This window comes from Hemitrygon akajei, unplaced genomic scaffold (assembly GCF_048418815.1).
Source record: "Hemitrygon akajei unplaced genomic scaffold, sHemAka1.3 Scf000043, whole genome shotgun sequence".
Lineage (NCBI taxonomy): Eukaryota > Metazoa > Chordata > Chondrichthyes > Myliobatiformes > Dasyatidae > Hemitrygon > Hemitrygon akajei.
The window spans coordinates 1,327,779-1,346,639 of record NW_027331929.1 but is presented as its reverse complement, the minus strand read 5'-3'; the positions used below and the strand labels follow the sequence as shown (position 1 = coordinate 1,346,639).

Here is an 18,861-nt window from a genome sequence, read left to right as displayed (position 1 = left end):
TAATGGCGAGAATCGAAAACTTTTTACGGGAGAGTGTGATGGGATGGGGTGGAGAGAGATTCACTCTGTGTCTGACCCGGGTGTGCGTTACGGGAGTGTATTATGGATTTTCACTCAATGTCTTGACACCGCGTGTGTGTGATGATTCCTGTGTTACTGTGGAATCTTCCCGTGCTGTACACATACCGATTCATCCCTTGAATTGATTTCCAGCAGCCTTGAATCTCGGTGTTGAACATTCTTGCATCGCTCTGGGGAAAGATGTTTCAAACGTCGAAACATAATAACACCGGTCTTTATTTGTGACCCAGTCCCTGGAACACGTTTGCTCTGGAAATCAGGAACAAGAAAACAGTGAGACACGGAGTGAATTATCTCTTCACACTTTCCCATCACACAGGCGCGGTGTGTCACAGAGTGTATTTCCCGCCACGCGGTCTCATCACGCACACCTGAGTTCAAGCACAGAGTGAATCTCCCCCCACGCCGTCCAAACGCACATTAACAAGGATCAGGAACAGTGAAGTTCCCTCCAAACCATCCATCACACACTCACGGGGTGAAGACACAGAGTGTATCTCCTACCACACTGTCCCATCGCACACTCCTGGGCAGAGCCACAGAATGAGGTTCCCTCCATAACGTCCCATCAATGGTTCACAGGATCAAACACAGAGCGAAGATTCCTCCACATCATCCATCATAGACTCTCCAGTCAGGCACAGACTGGGGGAACGTCTAACCCTCCGCTGATACACAGACGGAGTCAGACACTAAATGATACTCGCTTCACACCATTTTATCACTCATTCAGAGTGTCAGAAAAAGAGCGATGCACCCTCCACACTGTCCTATCAGAGACCCCTGAATCAAACATGGAGTGAAGCCCATTGCGGATCGTCCCACAGCCTCTGGGCCGGATCCAGAATGAAGTTTGCCCCACACGCTCCACTCTCCCGCGGTCAGCCACAGAGTGAAACGCTCTCTCTCTCTCTCTCTCTCTCTCTCTCTCTCTCTCTCTCTCTCTCTCTCTCTCCTCTCTCTCTCTCTCTCTCTCTCTCTCTCTCTCTCTCTCTCTCTCTCTCTCTCTCTCCCTCTCTCTCTCTCTCTCCCTCTCTCTCTCTCTCTCTCTCTCTCTCTCTCTCTCTCTCTCTCTCTCTCTCTCTCTCTCTCTCTCTCTCTCTCCACTGCTCCATATCACACACACACATAGGTTTAGACGTTTACACTGCACGCTGGTTATTGTCAAATCTCACGCTCTTGCGGACAGACAAAGAGTGAAGCTGCTTCCAAACCGTCCTATCACACATTCCTGGAGTGAGACACAGAGCTAAGCTGCTGTCACAGTGTCCAATCGCACAATCCAGGGATGAGACACAGTGTAGCTCCTTCAGCACCGTCCGATTACTGACACCCGGAGAGAGACATGGAGTGAAGCTCTTTCTCACTCTCCCATGACACAAGCGCAGGGACAAAAACAGTGTGCACCGTCCGCACCGTCTCATCACACACTCCCGAGATCAGACAAAGTGTGAAACTCCCTCCACTCCTCCATGGCCTCATCACACATTCCAACGGTCAGAGTGAGGAGCGAGGGAGTCAATCTCTTCCGGGGTTAGAGTCTGGGTCTTACTCCCTCCACATCGTCTCATCACACACTCCCCTGGGTCAGAGAACAGAATTTATATCCCTCCACAAACTCCAGTCACACACAATCTTGGTCAGACACACTATGAATCTCTCTATCCACGGCCCCATAACACTCTCCAGTGGTCAGACACAGAAAGAAACTCCCTCAACACACACGACAAACGTCAGAGGGACAGTGATTCCTCCTGTATATCTTCTCAACACACCACACAGCAAAGTGTCAGACACAGAGGGAAGCTGCCTCCATACGGTCCCATCACACACTCCCGAGACTAATACAATGTGAATCTCCCTTCCTATCGCGGTTCCTAGCGGGTCACAGAGTCAGGCTCTCTCTGAACCGCCCCATCACACCCTCCTGTGTTCCCACTGTTACGTATTCAGGCAACAATAAATATATATGAGTTCGGCAAGGGTTTTTATAACAAATAACACGTTTATTAAACACTGAAAACAAACCCCCCAAAAGTAAACAACACTAGCGTAACCGGAAAACAGCTGCGGTGCGGCAGATTCACAGTTCTTAATAGCGTTGCAGTTCAAACAGTTCTTAAAGCTTTATTGAAAAAAAACAGTTCTTTAAAGCGGTATGCCGAAAGTTCAAAAGCTCACAGTCCATTTAAAAGGAGAGACTTTTTAAGGCGATTTAAATTCTCTTCCACGTCGTTGTCCTTCGATCCCCGGCGTCGAACTTTCCCACGAAGAATTTTATAAAATATAACGGCTTAAAGGCACTGACCTTCCTTCCACACTATTCTCAAATCCTTTCTGGTCAAACCCAGGGATTAATAGCAAGAATAGTCAACGGAATCCTTCCGAATGAGGATCAAATAAGGTCGAAACCCATCCACCGTCGAAAATCGATTCTCCTCGATCTTTAACTTCCGAACACCGATATTCACTCTCCACTAGCAAAGAAACTGCTGGCAATGACCTTTTAAACTTTAGGCATTATATAAAACTTCATTTTTCAACTAAACTGCGTCATAACATTAAATCACGCAGTGACATGAAGTCAGCTTGGCAAACACAGCCACGAACTGCCCCACCCCACAGGGTGGGTCTTCCTTTTATAACCTGTAAAAAAAACCTGTCACATGACCTCTACTGGCGGGAAAATGACGTCACTCCACCATCACAAGACCATTACCTCATGTCCATTATAGCTTCAACCCCAGTCACGTGACAAGGGTACCACGTCACGTGTCACGGGTACGTAACACCTCCCTCCAAAAAAAAAAACATTTTTGATCTTACAAGAACAAAAATTTTAACTATTACTTACAAGAAAAACAAATGTATAAATTATATAACATACACAATATACAATACAGTAGGAGTGTTACAATAAAAAAACACCCCAAAAAAAATACATTGTACATTCAACATCGAGATAGACAATCAGCAACCACATTATCTTTACCTTTAATATGAGTTATCACAATATTGTACTCTTGTAACATCAAACTCCAATTTAATAATCTTCTGTTTTTGTTTTTCATCTTACTCAGAAAAACTAACTGATTATGATCAGTGTAAACAATAAGTGGTTTTGAGTTGTACCAATATATACCTCAAAATATTCCAAAGCTAAAACAAGAGATAACAATTCTTTCTCTATTGTGGAGTAGTTTATTTGATGCTTATTAAATTTCTTAGAAAAGTAAGCTACTGGATGATCAACCTCATCACCATCATTCCTTCGCATCAATACTGCTCCCGCAGCTTCATCACTAGCATCTACAGCTAATGAAAAAGGTTTTTCAAAGTCAGGTGCCTTAAGCACAGGTTGTTGACATATCATTGTTTTCAATTTTTCAAATGCTTCCTGACAAGGCACTGTCCACACAAACTTCACATTCTTCTGCAGAAGGTTAGTTAATGGAAGGGCAACATTAGCAAAATTCTTACAAAATTTTCGATAATATCCTACCATTCCCAAAAATCTTCTGAGAGATTTTTTCCCCGTCGGAGTGGGAATCTCTAAAAATTGCCTGAACTTTTGCCTGAACAGGAGCTACCTTACCTTGACCTACAACATAACCAAGGTAAGTCACAGTGGCATGTTCAAATTCACTCTTAGCTAAATTAATAGTCAAGTTAGCTTTTGAAAGTCTTTCAAACAATTTCTCCACCGCAATTATGTGTGCTTCCCAAGTATCATTTCCTGTCACTAAATCATCAATATAAGCATCAGTATCTTTCAATCCCTGAATCACAGAGTTAATCATCCTCTGGAAAGTACCTGGGGCATTCTTCATCCCAAATGGAAGAACATTATACTCATATAACCCAGATGGAGTTACAAATGCAGAAATCGCTCTACCTCTGTCCGTTAATGGAACATACCAATACCCTTTCAATAAATCAATCTTTGTAAGGAACTTTGCTTTTCCAACCTTATCTACACAATCATCTACTCTAGGAATTGGATATGCATCTGTTTTCGTTACAGCATTCACCTTCCTATAGTCCGTACAAAACCTAATACTACCATCAGGTTTTGGCACCATAACACATGGCGAACTCCAATTCGTGTTAGAATGTCTAATAATATCATTCTCTAACATGTATTCAATTTCTTTCTCAGCAAGTTCACATTTTTCCATGTTCATCCTATATGGATGTTGTTTAATAGGTTTGGCATCTCCAATATCTACATCATGTGAAGCTATAGTAGTCCTTCTCGGAACATCTGGAAACAAATCCTTATATTTAATAATCAATTCCTTCAACTGTTGTTTCTGCTCTAGCTGTAAATGTGCTAATTTCTCATCCATATTTTTCAGAATGGTCGAATTAGGTAACCTAACAGAAACAATGTTAGATTTAGAATGAAAGTCAGATGAATAATCTATTATGTTCCCAGTTAAATCAAACTCATTCTCACTAACCACAACAGTCACAGTATCAGATTGTTTCCCAAAATATGGTTTAATCATATTAATATGGCAAAGTTGTGTTGACCTTCTACGATCTGGAGTTTTTATTACGTAATCCACATCATTGATTCTAGACACAATTTCATAAGGACCATGAAATCTAGCTTGTAAAGGATTTGTCTGCACTGGGAAAAGAACCAACACCTTATCTCCAGGCTTAAACATCCTCATCCTAGCTTCTTTATCATACCTAGTTTTCATTTTCTCCTGAGCCAAATTTAAATTTTCCTTGGCTAAACTACAAGCTTTATGTAACCTGTCCTTAAATTTCAAAACATAGTCCAACAAATTAGTATGCACTTCCTTACTAATCCACTGTTCTTTCAATAAAGCTAAAGGTCCTCTAACTCTATGCCCAAACACAAGTTCAAATGGACTAAAACCTAAAGAATCCTGTACCGATTCCCTTACTGCAAATAAAATTAAGTTTATACTCTCATCCCAGTCACTTTCATTTTCCACACAATATGTCCTAATCATATTCTTGAGGGTAGAATGAAACCTCTCCAAGGCACCTTGCGATTCTGGATGGTATGCAGACGAAGTGATTTGCTTAGCTCCCAATTTATAAACTATCTGTTGAAACAATCCAGACATAAAATTACTGCCTTGATCAGTTTGTATTTCCTTAGGCAATCCAAAATAAGTAAAGAATTTTATAAGAGCCTTCGTCACAGTTTTAGCTTTTATATTCCTAAGTGGTACTGCCTCTGGAAACCTAGACGAAGTACACATGATAGTCAACAAATACTGATAACCAGTTTTTGTCTTTGGTAATGGACCAACACAATCTACAATAACTTTTGAAAACGGTTCACCAAATGCTGGAATAGGTTGTAATGGAGCTACTGGTGTAACCTGATTTGGTTTACTCACAATTTGACAAGTATGGCACGTTTTACAAAACATCGCCACATCTTTTCTTAGACCAGGCCATTAAAAATGTTTTAAAATCTTGTCCACAGTTTTCCTTACCCCTTGATGTCCACCTAAAGGCACACTATGAGCTAAAGTCAAAATCTCATTTCGATAAACTTTAGGAACAACTACCTGGTAAACAACATTCCATTCCTCACTTGCAGGAATTGTAGGCGACCTCCACTTCCTCACCAACACTCCTTTTTCCAAATAATATCCTACTGACACCTTCTCAATTTCACTACCTAGTAAAGCTTGTTCCCTTAATTTTATCATCTCAGGATCTCTATTCTGCTCTGCTATCATCTCCTTCCGAGACAGAGATAAATCTTCATAGTCAGACTTACTCCCAGAATCTTGTTCAAACAACGAAGGTAAGAAAGTCTCTGACACATCCTCAAAACTCGAATCCTGAGTTGAACAGTCATGAGTAACAACCTCATTCTGCACATCAATCTTTTTAGCCATAGCTCTAGTCACAACACAGGAAGAATCTGTGTTAGAATTCATCTCTGGTTCCTCTGACTCCATTGTCAAATGCACTTCTGGAAAAACTTGTCCACCTGCCAAGTCATTACCTAACAATAAAGAAATACACTTCACAGGTAAGCTATGCTGTAATCCTACTTTAACAAATCCTGTAACTAACCCTGATTTTAAATTTACTTTATGTAAATGTACAGGCATAAAATCACTTCCAACACCTCTTATGTAATTTACCTCACCAGTATCACTCTCTTCATTAAACTACAACACACTATCTAACATCAGTGATTGAGAAGCTCCAGTATCCCTAAGGATTTTTATTGGCACCAGAGTAGATCCTTCTTTCAAGGATACAAACCCTTCAGTTATAAAATGATCATATCCCTTTCTAACTCGGTCAGACTCTAACAAATCCTCATTTGTGTTTGCCAAACCCTGTAACTTTACAGGTGCTTCAGTATGTTGCACACAAACATCTGGAACTGCTTCTTTCTCTTTCTTTTTCAATTTGAAACAGTTAGCTATTACATGGTCAGGCTTCTTACAATAGTTACAAATAAGACCAAACTGTCTTTCCTTCACAGGTTTTCCTTCCTCCTTACCTTTTTCATTAACCTCTGATTTAATTTCTGATTTACCTTGAGTCTCCATATTATTCTTCCTCGTAAAAATTCTACCCTGAGGAAATTTATTCTTATGGATTAAAACATACTCATCAGCTAATCTAGCACAGTCCTGCAATTTATCAGTATCCCTCTCATTTAAGTAGGTCCTTACTTCAACAGGAATGCTTCTTTTAAATTCCTCCATCAAAATCAGCTCTTTCAATGTACTATAGTCGTCATTTACATTTTTAGAAGAAACCCATCTCTCAAAACACATAGCTTTATCATAGGCAAATTCCACATAAGTCTTTTCCACAGTCTTTTTCAAACTTCTGAATCTTTCCCTATATGCTTCTGGGACTAATTCGTATGCTTTGAGATTATTCGTTTTCACAATATCATAATCTAATGCTTGCGCAGCAGTTAAAGCTGTGTAAACTTGCTGTGCTTTGCCTTTAATTACACTCTGTAACAACACTGACCATTTTTCTTTCGGCCAGTCTGACATCCGAGCAATAGTTTCAAAACGTTGAAAATATCTTTCCACTTCTGTTTCACTAAATGGAGGGACCAATTTAATTTCTTGACTAGCAACAAACGGTTTTTTAGAATCAGAAGACTGATTCCCAGACCTTAATTTCGCCATTGCATATTCAAAATCTCTCTGCTTCTGTTCAGCTTCCAATTTACACCTTTCTATCATCATTTGTTCAATTTGCAATTGCATCTCCAGATTACTTATTGGAAACGATTCTAAAATCGATTCATCAAAATCACCCGAAGCCACAAAGTGTGATGCGATTTTTCTCTGTATTACAGCTTTTGATGTAGTCTTCAAAATACCTTTAAGGTGCAATCTACGAGCTATCTCAGATACATCAGTTTTTTTCGCCTTCGCTAACAAATCCACGGCTGGCGAATCCAGAAACTCATCAATATTCATCGTTGCCGAAAATCACTCACAAGCCAATCAAACTAAAGAATCGAGCAGTCCCCGTTACCAAAACACCGATTCAAAAGTTAACAAGCATTTAAACCCAAACAATCCAATCACGGACGAGCCCCCATATTTATAACCATATAACCATATAACAATCACAGCACGGAAACAGGCCATTCCGGCCCTCCTAGTCCGTGCCGAACTCTTAATCTCACCTAGTCCCACCTACCCGCACTCAGCCCATAACCCTCCACTCCTTTCCTATCCATATACCTATCCAATTTTACCTTAAATGACACAACTGATCTGGCCTCTACTACTTCTACAGGAAGCTCATTCCACACAGCTATCACTCTCTGAGTAAAGAAATACCCCCTCGTGTTTCCCTTAAACTTTTGCCCCCTAACTCTCAAATCATGTCCTCTCGTTTGAATCTCCCCTACTATTTATGATACGTATTCAGGCAAGAATAAAATATATATGAGTTCGGCAAGGGTTTTTATAACAAATAACACGTTTATTAAACACTGAAAACAAACCCCCCAAAAGTAAACAAACACTAGCGTAACCGGAAAACAGCTGCGGTGCGGCAGATTCACAGTTCTTAATAGCGTTGCAGTTCAAACAGTTCTTAAAGCGGTATTGAAAAAAAACAGTTCTTTAAAGCGGTATGCCGAAAGTTCAAAAGCTCACAGCCCATTTAAAAGGAGAGACTTTTTAAGGCGATTTTAATTCTCTTCCACGTCGTTGTCCTTCGATCCCCGGCGTCGAAATTTCCCAGGAAGAATTTTATGAAATATAACGGCTTAAAGGCACTGACCTTCCTTCCACACTATTCTCAAATCCTTTCTGGTCAAACCCAGGGATTAATAGCAAGAATAGTCAACGGAATCCTTCCGAATGAGGATCAAATAAGGTCGAAACCCATCCACCGTCGAAAATCGATTCTCCTCGATGTTTAAATTCCGAACTCCGATATTCACTCTCCACTAGCAAAGAAACTGCTGGCAATGACCTTTTAAACTTTAGGCATTATATACAACTTCATTTTTCAACTAAACTGCGTCATAACATTAAATCACGCAGTGACATGAAGTCAGCTTGGCAAACTCAGCCACGAACTGCCCCACCCCACAGGGTGGGTCTTCCTTTTATAACCTGTAAAAAAAAACTGTCACATGACCTCTACTGGCGGGAAAATGACGTCACTCCACCATCACAAGACCATTACCTCAAGTCCAGTATAGCTTCAACCCCAGTCACGTGACAAGGGTACCACTGTCACGTGTCACGGGTGCGTAACACCACACACAGCGAAATTCCGCTCACACACTCACGGGGTTAGACTCCCTCCACAATATCCAATCACACAGTCTGGCGAAGCATAGAATGAACTTCCCTCTGCACTGTCCCATCACACAACCCCGCTGTCAGACACAGAGTGAAGTTGGATCCATACTGTCCCATCAGACATTCCGGGAGTGGGACATAGGGGTGAAGCTGAAATGTTACGTCTCAAAATCCCGGGGTCAGACACAGAGTGAATCCACCTCCACAACGTCCCATCACACTCTCCTGGATTCAGTGACAGAGTGAAACTTCCTCCACGCAGTCCCATCACACTCACCGGGTCAAACACAGAGTCAATCATCCTCCATACCATCTCATCACACACTCCCGATATCGAGCACAGAGTGACGCTTCCTCTCTTCATGCCTGCCCTGTGTTGAGGAACGGGTGAAAGTGGAGGATGATGTCTCACCTCTTCTGCTGGTCATCAATTCGCAGATTTGAACCTTGGTTTCGTTGACAGATCTGTACTTCGTTTCCATCTCAGTGAACTGATGACGGAGATCGCTGTGCCTTCGTTTAAGATCGGACAGTTTAGAGTTCAGCGCAGAGAGATTCTTAAGACAGCTTCTCTGGGAGAGTTCCGGATGGGAATTTTCCGATATTGTGGATTCACACACTCCAGGATCCAGACACAGAGTGATGCTCTCTCTGTTCCGTCCCATCTCTCTCTCTGGGATTCAGACACAAGATTGAATCCACATCCACAACGTCCCATCACACTCTCCTGGATTCAGTGCCAGAGCGAAACGCGCTCCATGCAATGGCATCACACTCGCTCGGTCAACCACAGAGTGGATCACCCTCCATACCATCTCTTCACACACTCCCGATGTCAGACACAGAGTGACGCTTCCTCTCTTCATGCCTGCCCTGTGATGAGGAGCGGGTGAAAGAGGGGGATGATGTCTTACCTCTTCTGCTGGTCAACAATTCGCAGATTTGAGCCTTGGTTTCGTTGACAGATCTGTACTTCGTTTCCATCTCAGTGAACTGGTGACGGAGATCGTTGTGCATTCGTTTAAGAGACTGACGAATCTGTGATACTGAGAGAGATGGTGAAGGATGTTTAGCGTTTACAGTGACACGTGAGTCAGCGTCACGCTACCGAACGGGTCACAGAGAGTGTTGTGTCAGTGTCACGGTGAAGGGTGTCACAGTGTTTGAAATGTGCTGCTTGACACAGTGGGAGGCGCCGGCACCACGTTGAGGGGTGTGTCTGTGTCACTCTGAGGGGTTATTAATGCCCTGGTAAACGTTTTTTTGTTGTTACAATGGGGTCTGTGTCAGCATCGTGGTGATGATTGATTCCCTGTCTCAGCGCGGGGCATGTTCGAGCTGCTGCGCGGGACAAGTGGGGGCTACTGTGATAGGTGTTTCTGTGCCCCGTCGAGAGGTGTGCCGGGCCACAATGCAGTGTATCTCGATGACAAGGCGAAGGATATTTCAGGTGCGGGAAATGTCAGAGTGAGGGGTCTGGTTGTGTCATGGTGTGTGGAGTATCGGTGTAATGTGTGGTTGTTGGTCTCATTGAGAGGAGTGTGTCTGTATCATTGTGAGAGGCATGTCATGGCCACGGTGTGTGTCCGATTGTCACGCTGAGCTGTGTGTCAGTGTCACGGAGAGGACTATGTCGGTGTCATTGTGAATTTAGGTCTATGTATCAAGGTAAGGGGTTTGTCTGTGTCAGGGTGAGGTCTGGGTAATTGCCTCAGTGAGCGGAGCATCGGTGTGATGTTGAGGGGGCGATCTTGTCTCGGACAGGGGTGTCAACTGTGAGTCCTTGTCTCGGTGGAGAGCTGGGCGGGTCACGTTGAGGAGCCTGTAGGTGTCAGTGGTGGCTTAGAGTCACGGTAAAGGGGCGTGTCGGTGTCACTGAGGTGTGTTTCGCCTTGAGACAGGTTGTCTGGGAGAGACCTGGGTGGGAAATCTCAGATATCTGGGATTGAAAGATTGAGTTTAACTCATGGACATTGGCGTTGGGTCCTGTTCATCAGCTGATTTTCTTCCCAAAGGAGTATGTAGTTCGGTCAGAGGTGATCTGAGATGGTGAAGGATGTTTGGCGTTTATAATGTGTCAGCGTCAAGCTACTGAGCGGGTCACGGAGAGTGGTGCGTCAGTGTTACAGTAAGAGGTGTGCTGGGCGCCACCGTCAGGTACGTGTCTGGGACGCACTGAGGGGTATATCAGGTTACGAGCGAGGTTTTCGTCGGTGTCACGATGGGAGATGCGTCAGTATCGCGGTGATAGTTGATTCCCTGTCACACCGACTCGGTGTTTCAGTGAGAAACGCGTAGCTGTCATTGTGATAGGTGTTTCTGGTTCAATGTGAGAGGTGTACCGGGTCACATCGCCGTGTATCTCTATGTCGCGGTAAATGATAGGGCATTGAGGAATGCAAGTAGAATAGAGTGATCTAGGAATAATGATGCATTATTCCCTGAAGGTGGAATCTCATGTGGATAGGGTGGCGAAGAAAGCTTTTGGTATGCTGGCCTTTATAAATCAGAGCATTGACTATAGGAGTTGGGTTGTAATGTTAAAATTATACAAGACATTGGTAAGACCGAATTTGGAGTATTGTGTACAGTTCTGGTCACCGAATTATAGGAAAGATGTCAACAAAATAGAGAGAGTACAGCGGAGATTTACTAGAATGTTACCTGGGTTTCAGCACCAAAGTTACAGGGGAAAGGTTGAACAAGTTAGGTCTTTATTCCTTGGAACGTAGAAAGTTGAGGGGGGTAATAGCGGTATTTTAAATTATGAGGGGGATAGATAGAGTTGACGTGGATTGGCTTTTTTCCATTGAGAGCAGGGGAGATTCAAAAAAAGAGGACATGATTTGACAGTTAGGGTCAAAAGTGTAAGGGTAACACGAGGGGGAATTTCTTTACTCAGAGAGTGGTAACTGTGTGTAACGAGCTTCAGTAGAAGTCGTAGAGGCAGGTTCGATATTGTCATTTAAAGTATAATTGGATAGGTACATGGACAGGAAAGGAATGGAGGGTTATGGGCTGAGTGCGGTTCAGTGGGACGAGATGAGAGTAAGCGTTTGTCACGGACCAGAAGGGCCGAGATGGCCTGTTTCTGTACTGTAATTGTCATATAGTTATATGGTTTCTGGGTCCATGTGAGAGGTGTACCGGGTCACATCCCGGTGTATCTCTATGTCACGGTGAGAGATATGTCGGGGGTCACAGTGCGTGGTTTGACGGTGTTTCAGTGAGAGACTCACCAGTGTCATAGTGTCCGATGTATTGGTGTGACAGCGGAAAAAATATGTCGATGTCACGGTGAGGGGTGTGTTTGAGTCACGGGGAAGGACCTGTTGTGGTCACGGTGGATCTGTCGCTATCACAGTAAGTTTAGTGTTGTTGTCACGGTGAGGACTGAGTGGGTGACGCTCTGAGGGGCTTCTCGGTGTCACGGTGAGTGATGCGTCATTATGACGGAGAGGGGTATATCGGTGTTTCGATGGAGTGGCTTTTTGCTGTCATGATAAGAGATGAGTCGTTCTCAAAGTGATGGACGTGTCTGCGTCACAGTGAGGGATATGTCTACGTCACAGTAATGGATGTGTCCACATCACAGGGTGTGACATGTCGGTGCCACGTCGAGAGGCGTGTCAGTGTTATATTGAATCGTTATTACAATAGGTTGTGTGTTGGTATCAGGCTGAGGGATATGTCCAGTTTCATGTTTAGGGATGTGTTGGTGGGTGTTGTGTCGGTGTCACGGTGAGGGTTGAGTCGTGGACATGCTGAGAGACCCGTCAGTACCACAGTGAGGGGTGCCTTGGTATCACAGTGAAAGGTGTTTCTGGGAAGTGTTGGGAATGAGTCGCTGTTACAGTGGCCATTTTTATTCTCTGCGGTGTGGTCGTTGCGACCTGTGTGAAACTCACCATGAATACTCCAGCAGATACCCGTGATAACGAGGGCCGCTGTTAAAACACAGATTAGCCATATGCGTCGGTCTGATCGGTCTCTCCTTTGTTGGTTGTTCACTGCCCATGTAGTCTGTGGAAAAATCGGGGGGTCCCTGTCTTTGTCAATCCATCGTCATATTCCCAGATCTACCCCACCCCTGCTCTTCCCATCCTCTGAGTTTAAATCGCATCCTTTCGCTGAGCGTAAATTACAGAGCAGAACAGACGCTTCGTCCCCAAATTTTTTTGCCACACAAATTATACTTAATACCTAAATCGTTTTTGCCTTCACAGTTTATTTCCGTCCAATCCCTGAACATAAAAGTGACAGTCTAAGAACCAATGAAACGCCTCCATCGATTTTCCTTCACCACCACCCCTGGCAGCACATTCCAGTCACCCACGCTCTCTGTGTAAAAAAAAATCTTGCCCCTCACCTCTCCTGAAAAGATCCTCCCTCTTCCCTTCCATTTCGTGGTATTAGCCAATTCTCTCCGGGGGGAGAAATGCACCGGTTGTGTTTTGTGTTTGGTCCCTTCGTCCTGCAGTATCGCAGAGTCGTTTGGCTGTATTCATGTGTATTCATGTATGGTTGCATTGCAATGCAACGTATTGAATTGAAACCGTCTCTTCTCTACCGGTTTCACCTGCTTGGGAGGGGAACCCAAAGCAACATATATCCGAATCTGCTTTCACTACGGATCGCCTCATCTTCCCCACCCTGCTTCCATTCTAACTCACAGAACCATGCTCAGCGCCAGAGATCTGACCGGTGAGACTTTCCTCACTCCGAAACTTCCGCGAATCGCTGCTTTTTAATGCGCACTCGCCCAACATTTACCTGGCTCCTGATCTCTGCTTGGAGATGCCGAAACCGTGTGTCTGTTTGACTCAAACACAGAGGGAGGCTCAATCCATACCATCCTGTCTACCATCCCGGAGTGAGACACAGAGAGAGGCTCCATCCACAACGATCCATCACACAATTCCCTGAACATGCAATGGAGTGCAGCTCATTCCAAATTGTCCTATCGCTCACTCCCGTGGTCAGACACAGAGTGAAGCCCAGTCTTCCCCGTCCCAAAGCACACTTCCGGGGTCAGAGAAGAAATGAAGAAATGATACACACTGACTCGTCGCACATAACGGGAGTTAGACATCGAGTGAAACTCACTCCACACAGTCGGATCACAAGCTGCCAGGGATCAGCTACAAAGAGAAGCTCCATCGACACCTTCTCATATCACGCTCTTGGATTCAGATATTTTCTGAAGCTTCCATCCCTGGGCTCAATCGAGGCACAAGCTACGGCACTCAAAGACAGATCAAAGCTCCCTTCCTCCCCTCTCACCAATCCCAAGTCCTTCTCGGATTGTGTGTGTGTGTGTGTGTGTGTGCGTGGTGTGTGGTGTGTGTGTGTGTGTGGTGTGTGTGTGTGTGTGTGTGTGTGTGTGTGTGTGTGTGTGTGTGTGTGTGTGTGTGTGTGTGTGCGCGTGTGTGGTGTGTGTAGATGGTAGGCTGCGGGATGAGGGTGGAAGGGGAGGATAGTGGTAGGTGATAGAAAGGTTGTCAGGATTGTAGATACTATGCAAGTGGTGTGGAGCCACACGACCGGCCTCTGCATGGAGAGTTCTGAAGAGGCACAGATCGTGTGGATAGATATCCAGTGAAAGGGGGGAGAGGTAACTCCAGACGTCATCTCTCCCACATACGCCCCACAATTGCTTGCGACACAGACTGGAAGGAGAGTAGGGAACGGGGGCGACGTGGATGGGGAAAGTTTAGCACATGGATTGTATCTGAGAGACGGAGAGCGGCGTAAGGAAATTACGGTGCGTTTGAAGAGGTAGAGCGAGTGTGTGAAATAGACGCGGTAGAGCAAAAGAGAAGACACTGGAGGAAAAAATGTGGAGTGTGCTAGAGACAGAGCGAGAGTGAACAATAACCACTGGCCCGTCGAACATACACGACCGGGGACAGAAACAGTGTGAATCCCCCTCCACACCGTCCCATCACACGCTCCCGGGGTCAGACACAGAGTGTATCTCCCTCCACACCGTCTCATCACAAAATCCCGGGGTCAGACACAGAGCGAATCTCCCTCCACACCGTCCCGTCACACACTCCCGGGGTCAGGACACAGAGTGAAGCTCCCTCCACACCGTCCCGTCGCACACACCCGGGGTCAGACACAGAGTGAAACTCCATCCACACCGTCCCCATCACACACTCCCGGGGTCCGACACAGAGTGAATCTCCATCCACACAATCCCATCACACACTCCCGCGGTCAGACACAGAGTGAATCTTCCTCCGCACCGTCCCTGCGCATACTCCTGGGGTCAGACAAACATTGAAGCTCCCTACACACCGTCCCCTTGACACACTCCCCTTTCAGCCACAGAGTAAAGCTCCCTCCGCCCCGTCTCATCACAAGCTGCCCGGGACAGAAACAGTGTGACCCTCTGTCCGCACCGTCCCATAACACGTTCCCGGGGTTAGACAGAGGGAAGCTCGCTTCACACACTCTCGCTCTCTCTCACACATTCACGGAGTCACAGAAACACAGAAGCAGAGAAAACCTACAGCACAACACAGGCCCTTCGGTTCACAAGTCATGCCGAGCATGTCACTTCCTCAGAAATTACTGGGCTGATCTGTAGCCCTCTATTTTTAAGATGCTCCATGTACCAGTCAAAAAGTCTCTTAAAAGACCCTATTGTACCCGCCTCCACCACGGTGGATTTATGTTTGCGGATGAAGATTGGAGGAGTTGTGGATAGAGTTGTAGGTTGTCGAAGGTTACAAGGGGATATAGATAGGCTGCAGAGTTGTGCAGAAACAAATGGCCGTTGGAGTTCAGTCTGGAATAAGTGTGAGATAATGCATTTTGGAAGGACAAAACCAGATTACTGAGTACAAGATTAATAGTCAGATACTTTAGAGTGTGGATGAACAAAGGGAGATACATCCCTCAACATGAATATATATCCCTCAAGGTCACTGCGAAAGTTGATAGGGTATTTAAGAAGGCCTATGGGATGCTAGGCTTCATAAACGGGGGGATTGAGTTCAAGAGTAGAGAGGTCATCTTGCAACTCTACAAATCTCTGGTGAGACCCCACTTAGAGTATTGTGTTCATTTCTGGCCACCTGATTATACGAAGGATGTGGAAGCTATGGAGAGGGTGCAAAGGAGATTTACCTGAATGTTGCCTGGTTTGGAGAACAAATCATATGAAGCAAGGTTAACAGAGCTGGGACGTTTCTCTTTGGGGCGTAGAAGAATGAGAGGGTTGATAGAGGTCTACAAGATTATGAGAGGCGTGAGTAGGGTGGATATTCAGTTCCTGTTTCCCAGGGCACTAATAGCAAACACCAAAGGACGTATGTACAAAATTAAGGGACGGAAGTTTAGGAGAGACATCAGGGGTAAGTTTTTTACACAGAGGATTTTGAGTGCCTGGAATGACTTGCTAGGGATGGTGGTGGAGGCTAAAACATTATGGGTATTTAAGAGCCTATTGGACCTGCACATGGATGAAATAGAAATGGAGGGTTCTGGCATAGTGTGGGTTTAGTGCTTTTTTTTAAGGATAATGGTCGACACAACATGGAGGGCTGTAGGGCCTGTACTGTTCTATGGTTCAATGGTTCTATGGTTTCCGGTAGGCCCATTCTACGCACTTATCACTCTCCGAGGAAAAAGAAAACTTAGGTCATAAAATAGTATAGCACATACAGGCCCTTCGGCCCACAATGCTGTGCCGACCCATAAATCCTACCTGCCATATACCCGCTACGATAAAATTCCTCCGTAATATCTGTCTCGTAGACTCTAAAATTTTACTATTACTATTACCTTAAAGCCACGTCCTCTTGTACTGAGCAGTTGTTGCCGTGGGGAAGAGGCGCTTGCTGTCCACTCTATCAATTCCTCTTATTATCTTGTACACTTATATCATGCCACCTCTCATCCTCCTTCTTTCCAAAGTGTAAAGCCCTAGCTCCCATAAACTCTGATCATAATCCATACTCTCTAAACCATGCAGCATCCTGGTAAATCTCCTCTGTACCCTCTCCAATGCTTCCACATCCTTCCTATAGTGAGGCGACCAGAACTGGACACATTACTCCAAGTGTGGCCTAACCAGTGTTTTATAGAGCTACATCATTACATCGCGTCTCTTAAACTCTATCCTTCGACTTATGAAAGCTAACACCTCATAAAATTTCTTATCTACCCTATCTACCTGTGAGGCAACTTTCAGGGATCCGTGAAGATGTACCCCCAGATCTCTCTGCTCCTCCACACAACCAAGTATCCTGCCATTTACTTTGTACTCTGCCTTGGGAGTTTCTCCCTTCCAAAGTCTACCACTTCACACTTCTCTGGGTTGAACTCTATCTGCCACTGCTCAGCCCACTTCTGTATCCTATCAATGTCACTCTCTAATTTGTGACAATCCTCTACACCATCTACAACACCACCAAACTTTGTGGCGTCTGCAAACTTGCCAACCAACCTTTCCACCCCCATTTCCATGTCGTTAATAAAAATCACGAAAGGTAGAGGTCCCAGAACAGATCCATGTGGGACACCACTAGTCACAACCCTCCAATCTGAATATATTCCCTCCACCACAACCCTCCAACTTCTGCAGGCAAGCCTCAAAAAACTCTATCAGGCTTGTTAAGCACGAACTGGCCTTCACAAAGCCATGCTGACGGACTGTCCCTGATCAAACCATGAATCTCTAAATGCCCATAGATCTTATCTCTAAAAATCTTTTCCAACAGCTTTCCCACCGCAGACGTATGGTTCACTGGTCTATAATTACACGGACTATCCCTACTACCCTTTTTGAACAAGGTGACAACATTCGCCTCTGTCCAATCCTCCGGTACCATCCCTTGTGGACAACGAGGACATAAAGATCCTAGCCAGAGGCTGAGCAATCTCTTCCCTCGCCTCGTGGAGCAGCCTGTTTAATATTCCATCAGCCCCCCGGTGACTTATCCGTCCTAATGTATTTTAACAACTCCAACACCTCCTCTCCCTTAATATCAACATGCTCCAGAACATCAACCTCAGTTATACCGCCCTCACAGTCATCCAGATCCCTCTCATTGGTGAGCACCGAAGGGAAGTATTCATTGAGGACTTCGCTCACTTCTGCAGCCTCCATGCACATCTTCCAGTTTTTTCTCTAATCGGTCCTACATTTACTCCTGTCATCCTTTTGTTCTTCACATAATTGAAGAATGCCTTGGGGTTTTCCTTTAAACTATTCGCCAAGGCCTTCTCATGACGCTTTCTTGCTCTGCTCAGCCCTTCTTAAGCTCCTTTCTTGCTATCCTATATTCCTCAAAAGACCCATCTGATCCTTGCTTCCTAAACCACATGTATGCTGCCTTATTCCACCTGACTAGATTTTCCACTTCACTTGTCACCTATGGTTCCCTCACCTGCCATTCTTTATTTTCCTCACCGGGGGCAAATTTATCCCGAACATCTTGCAAGATATCACTAAGCATCGATCACAAGTACATAGTACATTTCCCTGCTAAAACATCATCACAATTCAGACCCGCGAGTTCTAGCCTACTAGCCTCATAATTTGCCCTTACCCAATTACACATTTTCCTCTCCTCTCTGAATCTATCCTTTTTCCATGATAATGCTAAAGGTCGGAGAGCGGTGATCACTGTCCCCCAGATGCTCACCCCTGACAGATCTGTGACCTGACCCAGTTTATTACTAGATCTAGTATGGCATTCCCCCTCACCGGCTTGTCAACATACTGTGACAGGAATCCATCCTGAACACACTTAAACTCTGCCCCATCTAAACACGTGGAAATAATCAAGTGGCAATCAATATTAGGGAAGTTAAAGTCACCCATGATAACAAAGCTGTTATTTTTGAACCTTTCCGAAATCTGCCTCCAATCTGCTCCTCGGTATCTCTGTTGCTGGCAGGGGGCCTATATAATCCCCACAGTAGAGTAACTGCTCCCTTCCTGTTCCTGACTTCC

At 44.8% G+C, this 18,861-nt stretch overlaps 1 long non-coding RNA gene across 1 annotated transcript; it reads right to left on the bottom strand.

Moving 5' to 3' along the window:
- Positions 1 to 238: 238 nt before the first annotated feature.
- On the bottom strand, positions 239 to 12,872 carry LOC140720468 (uncharacterized). The gene is made up of 3 exons (XR_012097193.1): positions 12,800 to 12,872; positions 9,806 to 9,937; positions 239 to 330 (listed from the first exon to the last, which is right to left on the bottom strand). It is a non-coding gene; the product is annotated as an uncharacterized lncRNA (long non-coding RNA).
- Between the last annotated feature and the right edge of the window lie 5,989 nt (positions 12,873 to 18,861).